Here is a 21307-nt window from a genome sequence, read left to right on the forward strand (position 1 = left end):
CAGAGCCTTGCTAAGTTGAGCAAACTCTGAGGGACTAAGCTTTACGCACAAGCAGCTCATCATCCCATCACACTGTATTTGATCTATTGTGTTTAAAATATCCCACTAAAAAGCCACATGTGGGATTTTTATGGCTTGTGAGCATCCTGTACCCACTTTTTTCCCCCTTGTCTCCTTTCAAGAAGTCAGGCTCCCTGCTGGCAGACTTTTCTCTGTCGTGTTTAATGACTAAATGCATTCCTTTTGCATTTAGTTGTGAGCATGTAGGCCACACGGAGACCTGTCTGGCACTGAAGCTGCAGCTGTCATGCTTCGTCTGGATTGGCTGGTAGGAAGTGCTGGGGAGGAGTAGGCAGTCAAAGTGCTCACAAGCAAACAAAACTAGAATGGTGTATTCCTGGAAACAAAACCTAGGTTTGCTAAATAGGAAGCTGAAATTCAGGACCTTCAGGGCAGGCTTTTCAGAATAGCCACCTGTTCGCATGCAGGGCCTGTTAGGCAGGAGAGTTGAGCAGGGAAGATTTTGGTACAAGTCAACCCATACAGCAGGTCACTTGAACTGAAAATACTAGGTTGCTAGTACAGTGGTGCCCCGCAAGACGAATGCCTCGCAAGACGAAAAACCCGCTAGACGAAAGGGTTTTCCGTTTTTCGAGGCGCTTTGCAAGACGAATTTCCCTATGGGCTTGCTTTGCAAGACGAAAACGTCTTGCGAGTCTTGCCAGTTTTTTCCCTCCCCCCCCTTTTTCTAAGCCGCTAATAGCTGCTAAGCCGCTAATAGCGCTAATCCGCTAAGCCGCTAATAGGGATGCTTCGCAAGACGAAAAAACCGCTAGATGAAGAGACTCGCGGAACGGATTATTTTCGTCTTGCGAGGCACCACTGTACTTAATATCAAAAAAGTGGCAGAACGGCTCTCTGTGGAAAAGCTGACAGAAGCTGCAGAGCAGCTGGTTTGTCATTTCTAGGGTATGAGGTATAAATATGTTGGATCTTCCAATGGGAACAGGGTAGAACTAAGCAATGTGCACTCAGTAGGATGCAATAGTTAAAGAAGCCAAAGCAGCATAGGGCAAATTGCACATGCCAGAGAGGAACACCATGTCTGGGTTTCATGATTAATTCTAGAAGTCTCTGAGCCAAGATGGGGACCAGAAGGAGGCGATGTCACTCTTCATCATAAATGGCACCCAGAGCCTGGTTTCAGGCACGACTGTTGTTTGAACAAATGGGAAACAGTTACAAGCGTACAGTCAAATTTACAGTGATTTATATGTAAGTGGGAAATTACCAAGGAAGTTGAACACAGTCACAATTTACTCCAAAGGGGAAACATCTAAAAATAACACAAAAAAGAGGAGGGTACTTGTAAAAAGGATGTTGGGCTGGAAAATGAAGACAGTTAGTTCCTTCCAGAAGACAGTTATTCAAAACCACAATAATATTGTGGCTTGGGCAGAGGGAGATATTTTGTTACATATTAGTGATGATTGCTCTGACTGATTTCAATGTTCTGTTTACTTGAATTACTAGAGAGCCAGTGTGGTGTAGTGGTTAAGAGTGGTGGACTCGTAATCTGGGGAACCGGGTTCGCATCTCCGCTCCTCCACATGCAGCTGCTGGGTGACTTTGGGCCAGTCACACTTCTTTGAAGTCTCTCAGCCCCACTCACCTCACAGAGTGTTTGTTGTGGGGGAGGAAGGGAAAGGAGAATGTTAGCTGCTTTGAGACTTCTGAAGGGGAGTGAAAGGTGGGGTATCAAATCCAAACTCTTCTTCTTCTCTTCTTGAATTGTAGTATAACATTTTCTCCCACGTGAGTTCCTTTGAGATTTTTGTGAAAAAGCAACCCATAAGTGAAATAGCTAATAAAATGTACTATGGCATATATTTTTGTGTTTTGATATTGTAAATTGCCCTGTGAGCCTCAAATGAAGAGTGGTATTTTATTATCTATTTCACTTATTGGGTTTTTTTATTATTATTACTAAAAGTCTCAAAGGGACTCACGTGGGAGAAAAAATTATAATACAATTCAAGCAAGCAGAACATTGAAATCAGTAACTGAAATCATCACTGAAAACTAGCTGCTGTAGGTTCTGCCAGATATGCAGAAGAGTGAGCTCAAGATTCACACTTTCAAGTACAGGACAGAAGGCAGCACTAAACTCTGGCCAGCATTACACAACCATCAGGGATTTAGAGCCGCTTATGAGAGTGTCACATAGTTGCAGTTTGGGGGTTACTTCCTTACTGCAGCTTTCCGGCCACTGCAAAAAATGCCAATTTTATACGATGTGTTAATGCACTAAGAACATTAAATCCTGGCCTAGTATCCCGGTATTCTAGGCATATAAAATAAATATAGGGGCATTCAATGACAGGCAGGCATGCTTTCTGTTTGAAATGTAATCACCTACAGAAGTCTTGGCTGTTGAGGTCGCGTCTCCCCGGCTGCAGCATGCTGATGACTCCATGTGCATTCAGAAATATGTGTGGGAAGTTAAGTGTAGCATCGCGTTGCTTAGCAACCAGATCTTGGTCTAGCATTTCTGGATGCACAGCCTTTTAGAGCAGCTAGTGCTTGTGTTCCCATTGCCCAAACATAGCAATATAATCGGCATGCCCAGCAATTACGCTGCTGCTAAATATATATATATATTTAGTACTTGAGAACATGTTGTGGTGTGTCACAAATTGCTTTTATGGGTAATGTTGGGGTTTCAGAACTTGTATTGGGACAAAGTCATGCCATATGAATATGCCAGCTCTTGAGATCATCTGCTGTGGCCTTTTTGCCTGCGCCTTCTGAGGTGTGTACCTGGTGGTGCACAAGACATCCTTTCCCATAGTGGTGTCTAGTATGTAGAACTCCCAGCCATGAGTGGTTTTCTCCCCCTCTTTGTGTTTTTGTTGTTGTGTGAAACCTTTTCTTTTCCAGCAAGCTTTTAACTTCTATTGCTGCTGAGCCCTGCCCCCTTGTGCCCTCTTATGAGTAAAAGAGCAGACGTATCATTTTGTTTATTCATTTATTGCAGGCTAGCGATTTAGTAACATGGTTGTGCATCTATATGGGAATGGACTGCACATTCCAGTGCTTCACTAGAGTGAAATGTGTCAACAAGTTCCCATCCACCACACTGTTTTTCATTCACACTTTAAGAATAGGGTCTACCTTGTCCTGAAGGAAAGTTCTTTTTAAAAGCTGTGTGATGAATTTCTGAGCAATCTAGTCAAAACGGGAATATTTGCCACCTGTAATGCTACACCAGTTCGAAATCACAGTGCTCTAATTATGTAACACAGTTCCACAGGTTGTCCTTAAGGTAGTGGACACCAGAAAGGATCAGTGGCTATCTTAGACTGAGAAAGTAAAGGCTAAGTGGTTTATTTTATCAATCTCCCTTAAGCCAATTAGTGGTCTTGCTTTACTCTGAGCAATGCAATACTGCTAGCCTTAGAAAATGCTTAAGGTTTGCCACTTAACAACCTCATGGGCCTTAGGTATATATGTACAGTTTATCTTCTGCTCTCCTTATGGGATTTGCTTGCCACATTTCAAGACACCTGTATTACCGTATTTTTCGCTCTATTGGACGCAGTTTTTCCCCTCCAAAAATTGAGGGGAAATGTGTGTGCGTCCTATGGAGTGAATGCAGGCTGCTGCCATAGCCGCGCGCAACCCCTCCGGCAAGGAGAGGCTGCACGGGGCTAAAGGGGAAGCCAAAGCAGCGAGCAGGATCCATCCCGCTCGCTGCCTTGCCTTCTTCCATAGCTGCGCGCAACCCCTCTGGCAAGGAGAGGCTGCATGGGGCTATGGCTTCTTTAGCCCTGCGCAGCGTCTCCCGGCAAGGAGAGGCTGCACGGAGCTAAAGGGGAAGCCAAAACAGCGAGCGGGATCCATCCCGCTCGTTGCCTTGCCTTCTTCCATAGCTGCGCGCAACCCCTCTGGCAGGGAGAGGTTGTGTGCAGCCTGTACGCTGCTCTTTGGGGCTGGGGGGAAAAATATTTTTTCCCTTGATTTCCCCCCCCCCCTAAAAACTGGGTGCGCCCTGTGGTCCGGTGTGCCCTATGGTGCAAAAAATACGGTATATACATTGAAGGCAAGATAAATGACCTGGTCTCCTTGGCAGCAGACTATTTAGAAATGTAAGATTTATTTTTTATGCCTAGAATAGCAAGATACTAACCTAGGATTTAATGCTCTTAGTGCATTAACACATCATGTAAAATTGGCATTTTTTGCACATTAAAATAGCAGTTGTCAATTCATGGAAAGCAGCTGCAGTAAGGAAGTAACCCACAAGCTGTGTCAGAGTCTCATAAGCGGCTCTAAATCCCTGATGGTTGTGTAATGCTGGCCAGAGTTTAGTGCCGCCTTCTGCCTTGTGCTTGAAAGTGTGAATCTTGAGCGCACTCTTCTGCATACCTGGTAGAACCTCCAGCATTTAGCTTTTTACTGTTAGTAGAGGGCTTCCCAAAACAACTAGCCCAGAATAACCAGAACATAGGCATTAAAGGCATTTCTGTCTGTGATGGATTGGACAAGTCCTTCATTGCAATTAGAAATTTGAAGCTCACTGCCTGTGTTGAGAATGGATCTAGACCTGCTGTTCCATGAACAACAGGGCACTTGTCTGTAGAATGGACTCTAACCCAGTGGTTAAGTCTGACTTTAATGTTTGATGTTTTACTGTGCTTAATGTGTTTAATTTGTTGGAAGCCACCCAGAGTGATTGGGGCAACCCAGTCAGATAGGTGGCATATAGATAAATTATTATTATTATTATTATTATTATTATTATTATTGGTTGCTATTAAGAGCGATGGAGGTGCGAGTACATGAAGAGAGGTGGTTTTAACCAGTTACCTTTTCCTCCTTCAGCTCCCATCACTGCTCCCTCCACCCCAACTTTCTGGAGCAGATTTTCAGGAAATTGAAGTCTGGCTGCAACCCTGGGAACTTGGTTTACACCAGGATCTTAGAACTTTGGAAGTTCTTCATGTAGAACTGAGCTAGAATGTTGAGGTGAATAAATCTGGACATTCTCTGATATGGATGCTTGCCTGTTCTACCAGATAATATTTATGCAGTAAACAAATTGTTAGCTGGAAGTACTCTGTTCCCGTCATAACTTCAAGAGAGTGTCAGTATTTTTAGTAGCTTTTTCTGCTCCAGAATTATGTACAGGATAGAAAAATCTAGGAACATGTTCTATATTGAATTAGCCACCTGAAGTTCCAGAGTTCTGTAGGATGTTTTCCATGTTGCTATCTTAGTTTTCTTGTACTTTTTGTTAACATGTCTACGGATGGTCAAAAATAGACTTCTGGGATTTTGAGAGATCCTGCAGTCAAACTGGAATTAATAGTATGTAACCCTCAGCAATAGCTGTTACTGATTTGTATACTATTAGTAATAATGCAAAGAAGCAGCGTTACTAATGCAATTGACTCTTTAGATTGTGTTCACACAAGCTACACAGTGATGAAAACACTTGAATTTTTAACCCATCTGGGGCTATAAGATTTTGTTGTTTCAATTTCCCATAACTTTTCACTTTCAGTTCAAATGAGCATTTGTGCATTTGAAACCAGTTGCCGTCAACTGCTGTCATTATGTGAAAGTAGTTGCCAAGGACATTTTCCCTAATAAACTGTGCATCAGTAGAATTACATAGTTCCTTTACTCCCATTTATGATCTGCTTCATTCAGACAGCCTAGCAGTTCTCCCTTCCTTGTGTGAGGAAGCTAGCTAATACCAACCATTATGATGATGAGAACCCACATAATCATAGTAATAATTGTGTGTGTGCGTCCGTGTGCATGTGCGAGCGTGTGATGGCAATTCAGTGGAGGGCTGATGGGGGGGAGGCATTCTGTTCTTGATTTTGAATCAAGTTTGTGTACCGTATTGTTGGTCTTCAGAGCTTCCTAAGCAGCATTACATTTTTGCTCCACGGTATGCGGGTGGCGCTGTGGGTTAAACCACAGAGCCCAGAACTTGCCGATAAGAAGGTTGGCGGTTCGAATCCCCGCGACGGGGTGAGCTCCCGCTGCTCGGTCCCTGCTCCTGCCAACCTAGCAGTTCGAAAGCACGTCAAAGTGCAAGTAGATAAATAGGTACCGTTCCTGCGGGAAGGTAAACGGCGTTTCCGTGCACTGCTCTGGTTCGCCAGAAGCGGCTTAGTCCTGCTGGCCACATGACCCGGAAGCTGTACGCCGGCTCCCTCAGCCAATAAAGCGAGATGAGCGCCGCAACCCCAGAGTCGGCCACGACTGGACCTAATGGTCAGGGGTCCCTTTACCTTTACCTTTATTTGATGATAATCATGTAATAAGCTTGGATTTTAAAATACCTGTTCAGCATATTGGAGTGAGCTACGAGCCTAGCAGGTTCACTTACCATGTGTGGCTGACTAGCTGAAAGTCTGATACAGTGGTACCTTGGTACTCAAGCGGCTTGGCTCCCGAACAAATCGGCTCCTGAACGCCGCAAACCCGGAAGTAAGTGTTTCAGTTTGCGAACGTTTTTCGGAAGCCAAACATCTGACACGGCTTCTGCTTGAGTGCAGGAAGCTCCTTCAGCCAATTGGAAGCCACGTCTTGGTTTTCGAACAGTTTCGGGAGTCGAATTGACTCCCGGAACGGATTAAGTTCGAGAACCAAGGTATCACTGTATAAGCCATGGGTAGGCAAACTAAGCCCCGGGGGCCAGATCTGGCCCAATTGCCTTCTTATTCCAGTCTGCGGATGGTCCGGGAATCAGTGTGTTGTTACATGAGTAGAATGTGTCCTTTTATTTCAAATGCATCTCTGGGTTATTTGTGGGGCCTGCCTGGTGTTTTTACATGAGTAGAATGTGTGCTCTGATTTAAAATGCATCTCTGGGTTATTTGTGGGGCATAGGAATTTGTTGTTCTTTTTTTCCAAAATATAGTCTGGCCCCCCCACAAGGTCTGAGGGACAGTGGACAGGCCCACGGCTGAAAACGTTTGCTGACCTCTGGTATAAGCTTTCTTGTTCTTTCCTTCTGGATCTCTGTGAAGTAGTTTTTCTCTGCTGTGGACTCTCATTCTAGACAGCTCACAGTATCCTGTGCATGTTCTTCATGTGCAGAATGCCAATCACCCCGTTTCCTTTCCCAAATGTGGGAGTAAATATTCACCAATCGTGCAAGTGGCATAATAAAACAGTTGCCTCTTCAGCTGTCAGAATGTTCTCCTTTGCTGAGAATGGAAATGTTAAGTAACTTTCCATTTCATTTTATTTTCAAGTGCACACATAATTGAATCAGTGTTCTCAATCCTATAAAATGTCAAGTACTTGATGGACTTAGTTTTTCCTAATACTTGTAATGCATGATTTGTCAATATTTCACATTTCTCTTATCTTCACACATGTAATCTAAAAGTTTTACTTTCTTTTCCTGCCAGTGTGAAATTTCCGTGAGAATATTCATGGAGCCTTGGCAAATGTTTTCACGTAAGCCCCTTAACCTCAAGTGAAGCTAATGGAGCTGTCAGAACAAATCTGCACCTAACCCAAAAAATGTTAGTAACGAAACAGAAAATGTTTAAATCAAGTGTTCCCAAAGAGTACACACATTCCAAACATTTATAACTGTGTGTGTGTGTGTGTGTGTGTGTAAACACTCATAGTAATAAAAACAACCATTGTGAGTTATCTCAATGTACATCTTATCTTGACTGCCACTAACTTAGCTTAATGTTCCCATGTTGCAGAAGAGAAAAAGATACAAGATTGTTTAGAAAATACACATTTCTTTGTTTCCTGTCCCTACTTTGGTGTTGAATGTGTCTGGAGGTACCAGTGAGCAAAATTTGCAGATTTTTTTTGGCAGGGATCTAAAGAATTTCTTGAACCACACATCTCTCTTGCCATTTCACAAAATACTTTAGACAAGCTACTGTAGTGATATGTTCTTGTATTTACATGAACACCAATAAAAATTATTTGGACAAACTTATTTGGTCATCAGTTTCTTGGTCAGCACAGAAATGCAACACACAGGAAATGGATAACGTCTCTTCTGGAAGTGAGGGCCAAAACTGAATACATCACCACAGACCCCTAGGTAAGCTTTGCTAAGGTTTCTTTCCCCCTTCCCCAGTGTAGAGCTTTCTTTGTCTTTACTGTCCCCTTCATCAGGTATTTAGCTAGAAGGGGTAGTAGGGAAGAATGGCAGAGGGAAGAATGGCAGATGAAGGTGATGGACTACATGGAACTGGCGGAAATGACTGGCAGAATCCGAGACCAGGGAGAAGAGTCGGTGGAGGAAGATTGGAAGAAATTTAAAGACTATCTACAGAAACATTGTAAAATTAATGAATGTTAGAAGGATGTCGGAATGAACTTATGTGGTTTTAGCAGAAATGTTATAAGGGTTTAGGAAAAAATAGACTGTTAATTGGTGAAAGGAGGGAAAGTAAAGTTACATTATATTAAGATAAATTACAGAACAAAAATTGGAAAAGATGGAAAGGATTTGCTGAAATAGTTAACCGAACTAGAATACAAAAACGGGAGGTGTGAGGAGGTCAAGGAAACAAGCAAATGAAAGATAAGTTATGGGAAGATTAGCTGTGTGTGTGTTTTTGTTTTTCCCCCCTTCTTCTTCCTTATTGTGATGCGTTGTTTTGTTTTTGTTTGATATGGTGTTTTTACTTTTTCTTTTTGTAACCTTCAAAATTTTAATAAATATTATTTGTAAAAAAAAATAATAAAAAAAATAGAAGGGGTAGCCAGCCACAGGTAAAATCAGGGGTCAGAGACCTTTTAAAGTAGAGGGCCGGATCACTGTCCCTCAAATCTTTTTTTTACGCCTGACCCCCGTTTTGTACCCATGATCAACTCCACCTTGCCTTGGGCCCTGGAGATTGCCAGGTTTCTGTTTGTATCTTGTCCATTGTAGGGAGGAAATGTGGCACAAACAATGGAGAAACACAAAAACACATAGCAAGAAGCAAAACAATAACTGCTCCCACAGTTTAAAAGGTCATAGGTTGTTTAATTAGCCAAAGGCCTGGGAGAAGAGAAATGTTTTTGTTTGGCACCTAAATATATGTAATCAAGGCGCCAGGTAAACCTCCCTGGGGGGAGTATTCCACAAACAGGGAGCCACTACAGAGATGGCCCGTTCTCATGTTACCACCTTCTGGACCTCACTTGGAGGAGGCACATGAAGAAGGGCCTCAGCTGATGAGTGCAGGGTCCAGGACAGTTCATATGGGAAGGGGCGGTCCTTGAGGTATTGTGGTCTTAAGCATATCGCATGGACACCCTCTTCTCCTGTTTACCAGCTAGCTTTAATGGATGACCAGCTTGAGATGGAAGGGTATGCTGGTGAGAAGCACTGGACCGCCACCTCTAATGTAACATGCAAGCAGCTTCTGTTGCCACAGAAGCCATACTCTGTTTTGTGTCTAGAATGGGTATCTGGGTATAAGACGAGAGTAGCACAAGCCAGTTGCATAGCAGTCAAATGTGTTAAAACAGGAAACTGCTTTATTGCTTATTTCAACCAACAACCTAGGTAGTTAAAACCACCAGCTATGTACAAAGACCCCTGGACATTTTTGGATGACGCCAGCTACAAAATTTGTAAGACAAGATATACATTTTTCTATAAATATATGTCCAGAACTCAACAATACAAGCCTTCTATATTGTATTATTTGTTGTCAGATATTTTCATGTAAGCATATGGCACAGTGCCGCTTACTGTTTATAGTGCCACAAGACCCTCTCTTTTTCCGCCATTAAGAGACTTAACGTGGAATTTGAAATGCTGACTTAATCTCAGCTAAGTTCCCATGAGAAAAATGGGTTGGGCGTGATTCCGCTCTTTAGAGAGCTGTTTCTGTGACTGGAACAAGGTCTCTTGATTAATGCCGTGCTCATTAACTTCATTTTCCGTAGCCCATTGACAGCTCTGTCATTTATCGCGATGGGAAGGAGAGCAGCACTAATTTCTGGCCGAGTGTTTCGCGCCACTTTCAACCTGCCCAGGGTTAGGCCCCAGAGTGCTGGAGCTTCTCGCAAATGGCACGCTCTGCCTATTGATGTCATCCAATTACATGCGATTCCTTGCCAGCGTTGCTTATGTGGTTCATTGGAACAAATTCTCTGCAGGAAGCAAGATGTGTGTGTGCATGTTCTGTGTGGTTTGCTGAGAGAAGCAACAGTTTGTGACAGGCTGATGATGCATATGGGAACGGTTGGGGAGGGAAGGCTGGCTTTTGTGAGCACTGAAGGAACTTGTATCTGGCAACTCGTATCTCCCTTTGGAGAGGTCTGAGCTTGGGATCTTGGCAAGGCAATTCTTGTTGGGATGTGAACACTTCTTTATTTTTACCTAGACTGCCAGTGGCAGTAACAGTTTACCCCCTCAGTGCTTTTTAAAGTATGCACCTAGAAAAGCAGTGTGTGAAGCATTGGTTCCTGGGTTGGACTTGATGACCCTTAGGGTACCTTCCAGCTCTGTGATTCTTTGAAGCAGGTATGTTTTGGAAATGCATATCCATCATGTAGACACCCTTCTCAGAACCACGATTGGTGCCAGCTTCCTGCTGAGGGAATTTTTAATGGAAAACTCTGATCTGCTGCCAAAGAACGTGTTGGATTGCCTTGAGCTCATCTCTTGTGAGGCTTAATCCTTGGTATTCATAGGTAATTGCTTAGGTGGGTAAGCCTTGAGGCAGACAAGTGCAGTATAATACAGATGCAAGAGTAAATGTGGTGGAAGAAGGCAGCTTGAAGGCTGTCCTTAGGTCGTCTCCTTCTGGGAAGGTAAAAAAAGGTAAAGGTACCCCTGCCCGTACGGGCCAGTCTTGACAGACTCTGGGGTTGTGCGCCCATCTCACTCAAGAGGCCAGGGGCCAGCGCTGTCCGGAGACACTTCCGGGTCACGTGGCCAGCGTGACATCGCTGCTCTGGCCAGAGCCAGAGCCAGAGCCAGAGCCGCACACGGAAACGCCGTTTACCTTCCCGCTGGTAAGCGGTCCCTATTTATCTACTTGCACCCGGAGGTGCTTTCGAACTGCTAGGTTGGCAGGCGCTGGGACCGAGCAGCGGGAGCGCACCCCGCCGCAGGGATTCGAACCGCCAACCTTTCGATCGGCAAGCCCTAGGCGCTGAGGCTTTAACCCACAGCGCCACCTGCGTCCCCTCTCCTTCTGGGAAACAGGCGGTTTAAAGGACAGCTGCTCTGAAATTGATGTGTCCCAGACAAATATGTACTGCAATGCCCATCAGCCCCAGCCAGTCAGGGATGATGGGAATTGTGGTCCAAAACATCTGGAGGGTATCAGGTTGGGGAAGGCTGGTGTAGGTGCTGGCAGTAGGAGCTGGGGATAGAAATAACTGCATAGTGAGTTTGAGGTTAGAGTGGGAATGAGGGGGGGGGTGGTAGAAGGTGGAAATTTGAGAGAGACTGGAAATGTGTTTAAGCTGGTTGGAGGGAGGCATTAACTGTGGAGGTTGTATTATAAAGTACGCCCTTGCGGTTGAGCCAAGGGTGTAGGTGGAGCTGTGTTTAATTCAGGTGGTGTACCTTTGGGCCAGGGAAGCCCTATCATTGTGTGGATGCTATAATCCACCTGTAGCCCTCAGGCTAGGGTGTGGCACGATTCCTTCAAAATATCCTTGTTTTTCCTCTTTTAATATTGAAGGACTTTAATCCTGTCACTCATTTCTTTTCAAAACAACCCAGTGAACAAGTTAACTGTTCCCATTTTACAGGTGGGGTGTTAACTGATAGAATTGCTTGCCTGAAGGTAATCTAGTGAGCTCATGCTACCTGAACCCAGGTGTTTCAGACTAAAGCTCTTCATCTGTTTTCTTGGATTTATATTTTGTCTTTCATTTCATAAAGATTGCAAGGCACTTCACTGCAAAATAAAACAGTTTATTCAGTCTGTATAACAGTGGCTGAGTTTGGATGTAATCCTGGCCTTGAATCATAGGATGCACAAACCGTGAGCCCTCCCAATCCATTCCGCTGTTCTTGGCGAAACAAACCACGAAGCAGATGACTTTGTGTTGCATTTAAACCAGTGATTATGGTTGCTTTAGATGCAACTCTATAGTTTGTTTCCCTGCTCCATATAAGGAGAAGTGAATGGTAAACTAGCATGCAAACTGGTTTGCTTAACCATACTTTATGACCAGCATTGTAACCCAACCCAGCCAGTGTGTTAAAAGTTCAATAAAAACACAGTATTAAAACACTGAACCATTATTAAAAACAACACAGCCAGCAGCTAAAACTGTTGGAGGACTGAAGATGTTAATTGAAAATCCGAGGAAACATGCCTAAAAAATAATGTTAGACAAACTTGTCTAAGGGGAGAGTTATATAATGTAGGGTGCTATGACAAAAAAGGCCACTTCTGTGCCCATCAGCTGCCGAAAAGCACCCAGAGAGGGACCAGAAGATCTTGATGAGCAGCTTTATATGGAAAAAGGCAGTATTTTACATACCGTATTTTTCGCTCTATAACACGCACCTGACCATAACACGCACATCGTTTTTAGAGGAGGAAAACAAGGGAAAAAACATTCTGAATGAAACAGTGGATGTATCATTTTTGTGCTTCATGCTGTGGCCACAGACATGTGATCTGATGGTGAATTTGGGGTGACCCAATGCAAAAATCCTGAGAATCCCTGTGGATCCATGCTTTGTAACCACGTTTTTGCACCATTGCAGCCCCAGGCAACAGTGGGTGCGTGATTTTTGGGGGGCAGGCTGTAGCCATGGACATGCTATGTGCTCTGATGGTGAATTTGGGCTGACCCAATGCAAAGATCCTGAGGATCCATGTGGATCCATGTTTTGTAACCACGTTTTTGCACCATTGCAGCCCCAGGCAACAGTGGGTGTGTGGTTTTTGGGGGGCAGGCTGTAGCCATGGACATGCTATGTGATCTGATGGTGAATTTGGGCTGACCCAATGCAAAGATCCTGAGGATCCATGTAGATCCATGCTTTTTAACCACGTTTTTGCACCATTGCAGCCCCAGGCAACAGTGGGTGTGTGGTTTTTGGGGGGCAGGCTGTAGCCATGGACATGCTATGTGATCTGATGGTGAATTTGGGCTGACCCAATGCAAAGATCCTGAGGATCCATGTGGATCCATGCTTTTTAACCACATTTTAAGTGGGGAGGGAAGGAAAAACACAGAAGGGACAAGGAGCAGGAGAGGGGTGTGCAGAGAAGCAGCTGGCTAAGAATGCAGGAGAGGGGTAGGGAGGAAAGGAAGGCCAAAGTTTTCCCACACCTACCCACCCAAGCCAGCCAGCTCGCACTCTCTCTCTCTCTCTCCCTCCTGCATGTTTTCAGCTTTCCCCTCTGCTTGCCTGGAGGGGAGGGGCTTTCCCTGCTCTTTGTTCCATTTGAGCAAACACAGCAAGGAAACAGAGATGGGTGGGCAGTAAGACCCTGAGGCACAATGCCGGAAAGCAGCCGCTTCCTCTTTTCAGGTTTCCCTTCTAGGAGACGCGCGATTTGATTTTTGCCGGCTTTTTTTTGCCTCCCCTCGCACCAATTGGCTCCAGGGACCACACATTCGCTCAATAACACGCACAGACATTTCCCCTTCCTTTTTAGGAGAAAAAATCTGCGTGTTATAGAAGGAAAAATACGGTACTTGGGCACCAGGCTATTTACAGCTTCAAAAAGTAGTGCTGAGACACAAGTTTTTCTCTGATGAAAACTTGGGCAGGAATGCCTTGCTTTTGCCCTCTTTCCACCATGTGTTTTGCTGCTGCACTCCTCCCACCCACAGACAGTTATTTTTCTATTTCTCAGAATCCTTCCTGAGCAGCGAGTGCTTCGTTATGACAAAACATCAGTTGGATGGGGGAAATAAAAATTGCGACTGCCACCATGAACATCCTACCATGGCTATCAGATGTATGTTTTGTAGCCTCCGGCTAATTTCACACCCCTGGAAGAATTGTCAAGATGCTTCCCCTACTTTTGGCACCTGCAGATGGAGCCTATTTTTGAACCGGGGCCCATTTGAAAAGGTTAATACCAAAATGGAAGCCAGGACAGTTCTTTCAATGATATTAATAGGTACATGCCACTCAAATCTTGCCAGTGCATTCACTTACTGACCTGGTTTGCACATAACACTGACTCTTGATTTATTAAACTATGTTTCATTAAATCCTGGCTTGTTTGATTTTCTGATACCTGCCCAGTAGGCTAGGTTTTTTTATTTATTTGTATGTTTTTAAGGGGGGGGGAACAACAGGTTAGGCACATCCATTAATTTATGTGAGTCTGCTCTGAATATGATTAGTATTGAAGACAACCCATAAAGTTCTGTGGCTTTCAGGGCTGGTTGCCTTGCTTTGCCTGCCTGCTCAGCCAGTAGGATCTCCGACTTGGAAGCAGTTCTTTCGATAAAAAGAAGCCATGCAATAGTTCTGAAGGAGAAGTGATCTTGATGCCTGCATTACTGAGTTCTGCAATCAGGACAGCTAGCTGAGTTTCAGAGCCTCACTGATCAATGAATCTTGTTGGTTGGCCTTTGGTAATTTCCTTTCTCTCCTTGCCTAATGTAACTCACTGAGTAGAGAGAGATGTTTGGAGTGAGGGGCAGGAAAGGAAACCTGAAATGGTTTTCCTCGCTCAGCCCCCCCATTTTTAAGTCACTTCACCAAATTTCAAATCCAGGCAAGTTCCAGAAGCAATATTGTTATGTCAGGAAGCAATCTCACATGTTTTAGGGTGCTGCGATCTTGCATGAGAGCACGGCCCCCAAGAACAGGATGTGGGTTATGTGGACCCCACGAGGTCCAAGGAGCACCAGTTGGGAAACACTGTTTAATGGTGATATTGCTTATTGTGGCTTTTTTTTGCATTTAAATTGTAAACTCCCTTTGATCCAATATACATTAAAAGAGGATACAGTGGTGCCTCGCAAGACGAAATTAATTCGTTCCGCGAGTTTTTTCATCTTGCGATTTTTCGTCTTGCGAAGCACGGACTTTGGAAGCTTCAAAAATCACCAAAGTCTTCAAAAACCTCAAAAAAGGCTACCGCACCGCGTGCTATGAGTTGCTCCTCGAAGTGAATGCACGGCTTTAAGAAAAAGGAAGCAAACTTGCAAGACAAAGGAAACAAACTTGCAAGACGTTTTTGTCTTGCGAAGCAAGCCCATAGGGAAATCCGTCTTGCGAAGCAACTCAAAAAACGAAAAACTATTTCGTTTTGCGAGTTTTTCGTCTTACGAGGCATTCGTCTTGCGAGGTACCACTGTAATCATCAAATAAGCTTGCTATGAATCCCTCCCCTAGTATGGTATGCTAATGCCCCGAGTCTTTTGAAGAAGGGCTTTTGGCTTACAGGACTGAGCACTGGGGTTAGGAGCTACCGTTTTATTCTGGAAAACACCAGATAGGCTGCATTCAGGTGAGCTAGTTGCATTCATGTTTCTGATAATGAACCTTACTGGCTTTTTGACCTTGAATGCAGTAAAGCTCCTTCGCATGATAGGGAACTCTTCTGAGGAGAAAAGGGATTCAGCCTCTTCAGATCTAAAGCAGGATATAGCCCCTCTGGAAAACTAGGAGCTCCACAAGCTCTGACCCTTGGAAGCAGCAGCAGCCTGGGCAGACGTCAGTGGGTGTTATTGGGGTGGGATAATGAGAAATCAAGCTTTCACTAACTTCAGTGCACCCTTCTAGGGTAAATTCTTCCCTTCAGGCATACCAGCCCCAGCAGATCGTGCTCTCGTACCCCTGTTCCATTCCGACATGAGGGCCGTGGCTGCTCTTGATTTTGGGGCATTTCCCATTAGGCTAATATGTGCATCTTGTAATCTGGACTTTCTGACCACTGTCGGCAGCTCTGTTTATCACAGAGGAGACAGCTTACTCGAAATAAACCCGGTTAAGCTCACAGTGCTAAGAATAGTAAAAAGACCCCAATTGCACAGCCAAGAGGGCCCTCTTCTCATCTTAACACATAAGCATGGTGATAAACTCTCCTTTATTGGTGCTAATCTGACTATTTGCATGAAAGCAACGTGTGAGCAATCATACCAGTTCACATTCCCTCCGTTTACATTCCCTCAGTGCCTGCTCAGTATCTCATGCAAATCCCCACTGCTATATTCATCTCCTTGAGGTTATTACCCAGTGTGCTCTTGAATGACCCCCCCTCCACCCCTGCCCCTCTGTGAGTCAGACTTCGACAAATTTTGCTTGCGGAGCTGTTTTTGCATGTCTGAGCTTGGTATTCTTGAACCAAAAAGAGCTTTGTGACATGTTACAACTGTTGTATTTTTGCTTCCTTCCTACTGCTTGCTCACTCTTTCTTTATCCCCCCAACCTCAGCCTCCCTCCTCCTTGTCAAGACTGACAATTTTGATTATGGCCTCTTGACATCACCTTGTAATATTTTCAGAGATTTTGTTTACCATGAACTCTGAGGACTTTGCATGCACAAGGCTAGAGCGTTCTTTAGATGGGCCATTTCTAAAGGATACAGTTGATACAATGGGGAAGGATACGTGGTTTGTTCAGGGATGCTTAATGATTCTAGAAAAACAGTGTTGGGTACTTAATCAGAGAGGACCCACATGGACCCACAGAGGCCCTCCACTCTCAACATCTCTCTTAAACTGTCCTGGAATCTTTGCAATGAAGGTTGGCCTAGATATCATTATACATAAATACCATATTTTTCTGTGTATAAGACTAGGTTTCCCCCCTAAAAATTAATGTCAACAATTAGGGGGTGTCTTATGCACGGATAAAGGGACGCAGGTGGCGCTGTGGGTTAAAGCCTCAGCGCCTAGGACTTGCCGATCGAAAGGTCGGCGGTTCGAATCCCTGCGGCGGGGTGCGCTCCCGCTGCTCGGTCCCAGCGCCTGCCAACCTAGCAGTTCGAAAGCACCTCCGGGTGCAAGTAGATAAATAGGGACCGCTTACCGGCAGGAAGGTAAACGGCGTTTCCGTGTGCGGCTCTGGCTCGCCAGAGCAGCGATGTCACGCTGGCCACGTGACCCGGAAGTGTCTCCGGACAGCGCTGGCCCCTGGCCTCTTGAGTGAGATGGGCGCACAACCCCAGAGTCTGTCAAGACTGGCCCGTACGGGCAGGGGTACCTTTACCTTTACCTTTATGCACGGATACATCTCCCCCATTTTCTTAAATCTTGGTCCCCCCAAATAGTCTTATACATGGGGTGTCTTATAGATGGAAAAATAAAGTAAATCACTCACCAGCAACACAAGAGTTAGTGGGTTTCCTTTGATGGCAGAGGCCTGGTGTTGATGAATAGATTCAATATACGGTATATATTTCCTTCATATAGAATACAGTGTTTAAAATGTTGCTGCTGGAAGGTTTGCACGCACAGTGTTAGAGCATGTGCTTTGCATGTAAAAGTTTTCACATTCAACCCCTGGCATTTTTACTGACAGAAGGCATGGCGAGCTTGTGATCCTTCACATGGTGTTGATTTCATAATTCCCACCATCCCAGACAAATTGGCCATGCTGGCTGGTGCTAATGGGAGTTGGAATTGAACAGCAATCTGGAGGTACACAGGCTTCCATAATCAAAGGATCATAGCAGCAGGGCTGGAATGGAATTGAGATCACAATAAGAGGAGACTAATCTAGGCTGGGTAGGGATCAATTGTCTAATGTAGCATGTTCATAAGAAGCTATAAGGAGACTTCCCCTGGGTTACCTGCTTTCTCAGTTCAGTCTGTTGGCAATAAATTAGAAGTGTGCAGAACGCTCCTCTTTAATTCTAGAACACCTTTTACTCAAATAGATGGCATGGCTTGCATGGGTGTTCTATCTGTCTGGATTGTGTGGAAAGACCAGATGCAAACTCCCCTCGTATGTCAACATCATGTGATTCCCTTTAAAAGTTGCTTTGCAGATGCCCCTTAAGGTTCCCTTTCTGTATTCTAAAATAAAGGCTGTTTTAAGCTATGGATATTGGGGGAGGGATCTCTGTGGATAGAACACCTGCTTCTCAGGTCCAGTCTCTGATGTCATCTCCAGCTAGGGCTGGGAGAGACTCTGGTGTGAAAGAGATCTCTGGAGATCTTCCAGTCAGTGTAGACAATACTGAACTCAGTGGACTAATGGACTGGTTCTGTATAAGGCAGCTTCCTATATTCCTAAACTCATGATTTGAATAATGCTGATATTTCTGATGATCCTCCACCCAGAAGGGAAGGGGGCACTAATTGGAATGAAACCAGAAGTAATGTGTCCCTGTCAGCTGTCTCCAGTGAAAAACAAGCACAAAACCATCACATAGTACTAAAGATAAGAAAATAGTTAACTGATGGTAGGTTGCCAACTAAGGCTTTCCTCTACTGTTTCTTTGCATTTGATTCACGCCCCCCCCCTTTGGTGGGGGGAGTGGAGATAGTGGGCTGGTTGCTCTGATTGTACTCCATTCCAGCTGCACTTGGTTAGTCTTTCAAACTTGACCACTCGCCTCATAAAATTAGAAACTCATTATCAAAGGTAAGTTGGACGAGTGTCCTGATGAACTTTGCCCTCTTAAGCTGCCCAGTTTTGTAATGTGGGGCAACTCCAGCGCGTTGACCTGGCCTTCTCCAGTTTCTCACTGGCAAGGTCTTTCGGAACAAGATGTGGTTACAGACAGCCCTAATCCTGCAAGCTGCTTTTCCTTTCAGCATAATCCAGGCAAACGCTTTCCCTTTAGGGATGCGTGGAACATCCCCGGTTTAGTTAGGCAGAAATAGTCCCCTCGCTGAAAAGTGGCGTCACGTGTTTGGGAGCGACACTTATCTGCAAGAATCCTCCTTGCAAGAGTAGGATTTTCTACATGGTAAGTTTGCCGCTTTGGATCCCATCTGGTTTGCAAGGCGCCAGACTGCTGATCACCATCATCCTTCATTCAAATAGCCGGCTTCCTTCATTTGCTTAACTAACTTGCTTAACCAGTGAAGGCGGTGAAGGTCCTGTGTGAGTGCCTGGAGGCGGTTGGAGGATGGATGGCGGCTAATGGATTGAGGTTGAATCCTGACAAGACAGAAGTACTGTTTTTGGGGGACAGGAGGCAGGCAGGTGTGGAGGACTCCCTGGTCCTGAATAGGGTAACTGTGCCCCTGAAGGACCAGGTGCGCAGCCTGGGAGTCATTTTGGACTCACAGCTGTCCATGGAGGCGCAGGTCAATTCTGGATCCAGGGCAGCTGTCTACCAACTCCACCTGGTACGCAGGCTGAGACCCTACCTGCCTGCGGACTGTCTCGCCAGAGTGGTGCATGCTCTAGTTATCTCCCGCTTGGACTACTGGGGCTACCTTTGAAGGTGACTCGGAAACTACAACTAATCCAGAATGCGGCAGCTAGACTGGTGACTGGGGGCGGCCGCCGAGACCACATAACACCGGTCTTGAAAGACCTACATTGGCTCCCAGTACGTTTCCGAGCACAATTCAAAGTGCTGGTGTTGACCTTTAAAGCCCTAAACGGCCTCGGCCCAGTATACCTGAAGGAGCGTCTCCACCTCCATCGTTCTGCCCGGACGCTGAGGTCCAGTGCCGAGGGCCTTCTGGCGGTTCCCTCATTGCGAGAAGCAAAGCTACAGGGAACCAGGCAGAGGGCCTTCTCGGTTGTGGCGCCTGCCCTGTGGAACGCCCTCCCATCAGATGTCAAAGCAATAAATAACTACCTGACATTCAGAAGACATCTTAAGGCAGCCCTGTTCAGGGAAGTTTTTAATCTGTGATATTTTAGTGTATTTTGGTTTTTATGGAAGCCGCCCAGAGTGGCTGGGGAGACCCAGCCAGATGGGCGGGGTACAAATAATAAATTATTATTATTATTATTATTATTATTATTATTATTATTATTATTAAATTGCTAGTCATGCCGTGGAGAGAGGCGCAGTGAGCTGTGCAGGATGCTGAAGTCCCTCTTGATTGTTGAACTCCTAGCCGTTGGGAAAAAACGGAGTAGAAATGGCAAAAGGTTGTCAGCTTGATCAAACATATGGCACGGGGGTGGCTTGGGCTTTTATATGAGAAAAAGGCATGAGTAAGAGCCTTAATGAGTCACGCCTGAAGAAGGCTTCGTGTATGCCAGTTACAAGCTCTAAGTACTTGACTGCTCCTCCTGATCATCTTTCAATCTGGCGTGACAATTCAAAGAGTATTGTTTGATATTCCCTGCCGCTTCCCTGCTGAAGGAACGCTCTTGTGCAATAATGTTTCTTGCTTCCCTGGATGGAGGCTAGAGAGAGACAGGGGTGTGTGAGTGTAGGTAGAAACTAGCACACCGTAGAAAGGTAAAACTCGCATTTGTTGCACTGCTCACTTTTGCCCTTGGCCCCTGGAAGTGAATGCTGTCCTTGGAGGAAGAGGGTTTTTCACCCTTCCCTGTTCCATTGTCTCACTTGTCCTTGCAGTGTTTTGAAATGGGTCACTTTTTATTATTAAAAAAGGTAAAGGACCCCTGGATGGTTAAGTCCAGTCAAAGGCGACTATGGGGTTGCAGCCCTCATCTCGCTTTCAGGCCGAGGGATCCAGCGTTTGTCCACAGACAGTTTTTCGGGTCATGTGGCCAGCAGGACTAAACCGCTACTGGCTCCCGGAGGACCGTGACGATTGCCAGAGTTCACAGAAACGCTGTTTACCTTCCCGCCGCAGCGGTACCTATTTATCTACTTGCACTGGCATGCTTTTGAACTGCTAGGTTGGTAGGAGCTGGGACAGAGCAACAGGAGCTCACCCCGTCGTGGGGATTCGAACCACCAACCTTCTGAAAACAAGCCCAAGAGGCTCAGTGGTTTAGACCACAGCACCACCCGCATCCTTAGTCACTTTTTATAGATGGGAACTGAACCTCTGAGGGTTGGATGGGAAGTTCTTCATACCTGAGGAGCAAAACACAGAGAAAATGGAAGTGATAATTCATGTGGGTGTTATTGTTGTTTTGTAAGACAGGTCTTAGGGACGCAGGTGGCGCTGTGGGTAAAAGCCTCAGCGCCTAGGACTTGCCGATCGAAAGGTCGGCGGTTCGAATCCCTGCGGCGGGGTGCGCTCCCGCTGCTCGGTCCCAGCGCCTGCCAACCTAGCAGTTCGAAAGCACCTCCGGGTGCAAGTAGATAAATAGGGACCGCTTACCAGCGGGAAGGTAAACGGCGTTTCCGTGTGCGGCTCTGGCTCGCCAGATGCAGCTTTGTCACGCTGGCCACGTGACCCGGAAGTGTCTCCGGACAGCGCTGGCCCCTGGCCTCTTGAGTGAGATGGGCGCACAACCCCAGAGTCTGTC

The 21307-nt window shown here is 45.4% G+C and overlaps 1 protein-coding gene across 1 annotated transcript in view; it reads left to right on the forward strand.

Annotated features, from left to right (window-relative positions):
• AHCYL2 (adenosylhomocysteinase like 2) overlaps positions 1-21307 on the forward strand; it is a 101348-nt gene that overhangs the window by 18949 nt on the left and 61092 nt on the right. The gene's annotated exons all lie outside the window — the stretch shown is intronic.

The sequence above is a fragment of the Podarcis cretensis genome (genome assembly GCF_951804945.1).
Source record: "Podarcis cretensis genome assembly, chromosome: 10".
NCBI classification, from domain to species: Eukaryota; Metazoa; Chordata; class Lepidosauria; order Squamata; family Lacertidae; genus Podarcis; species Podarcis cretensis.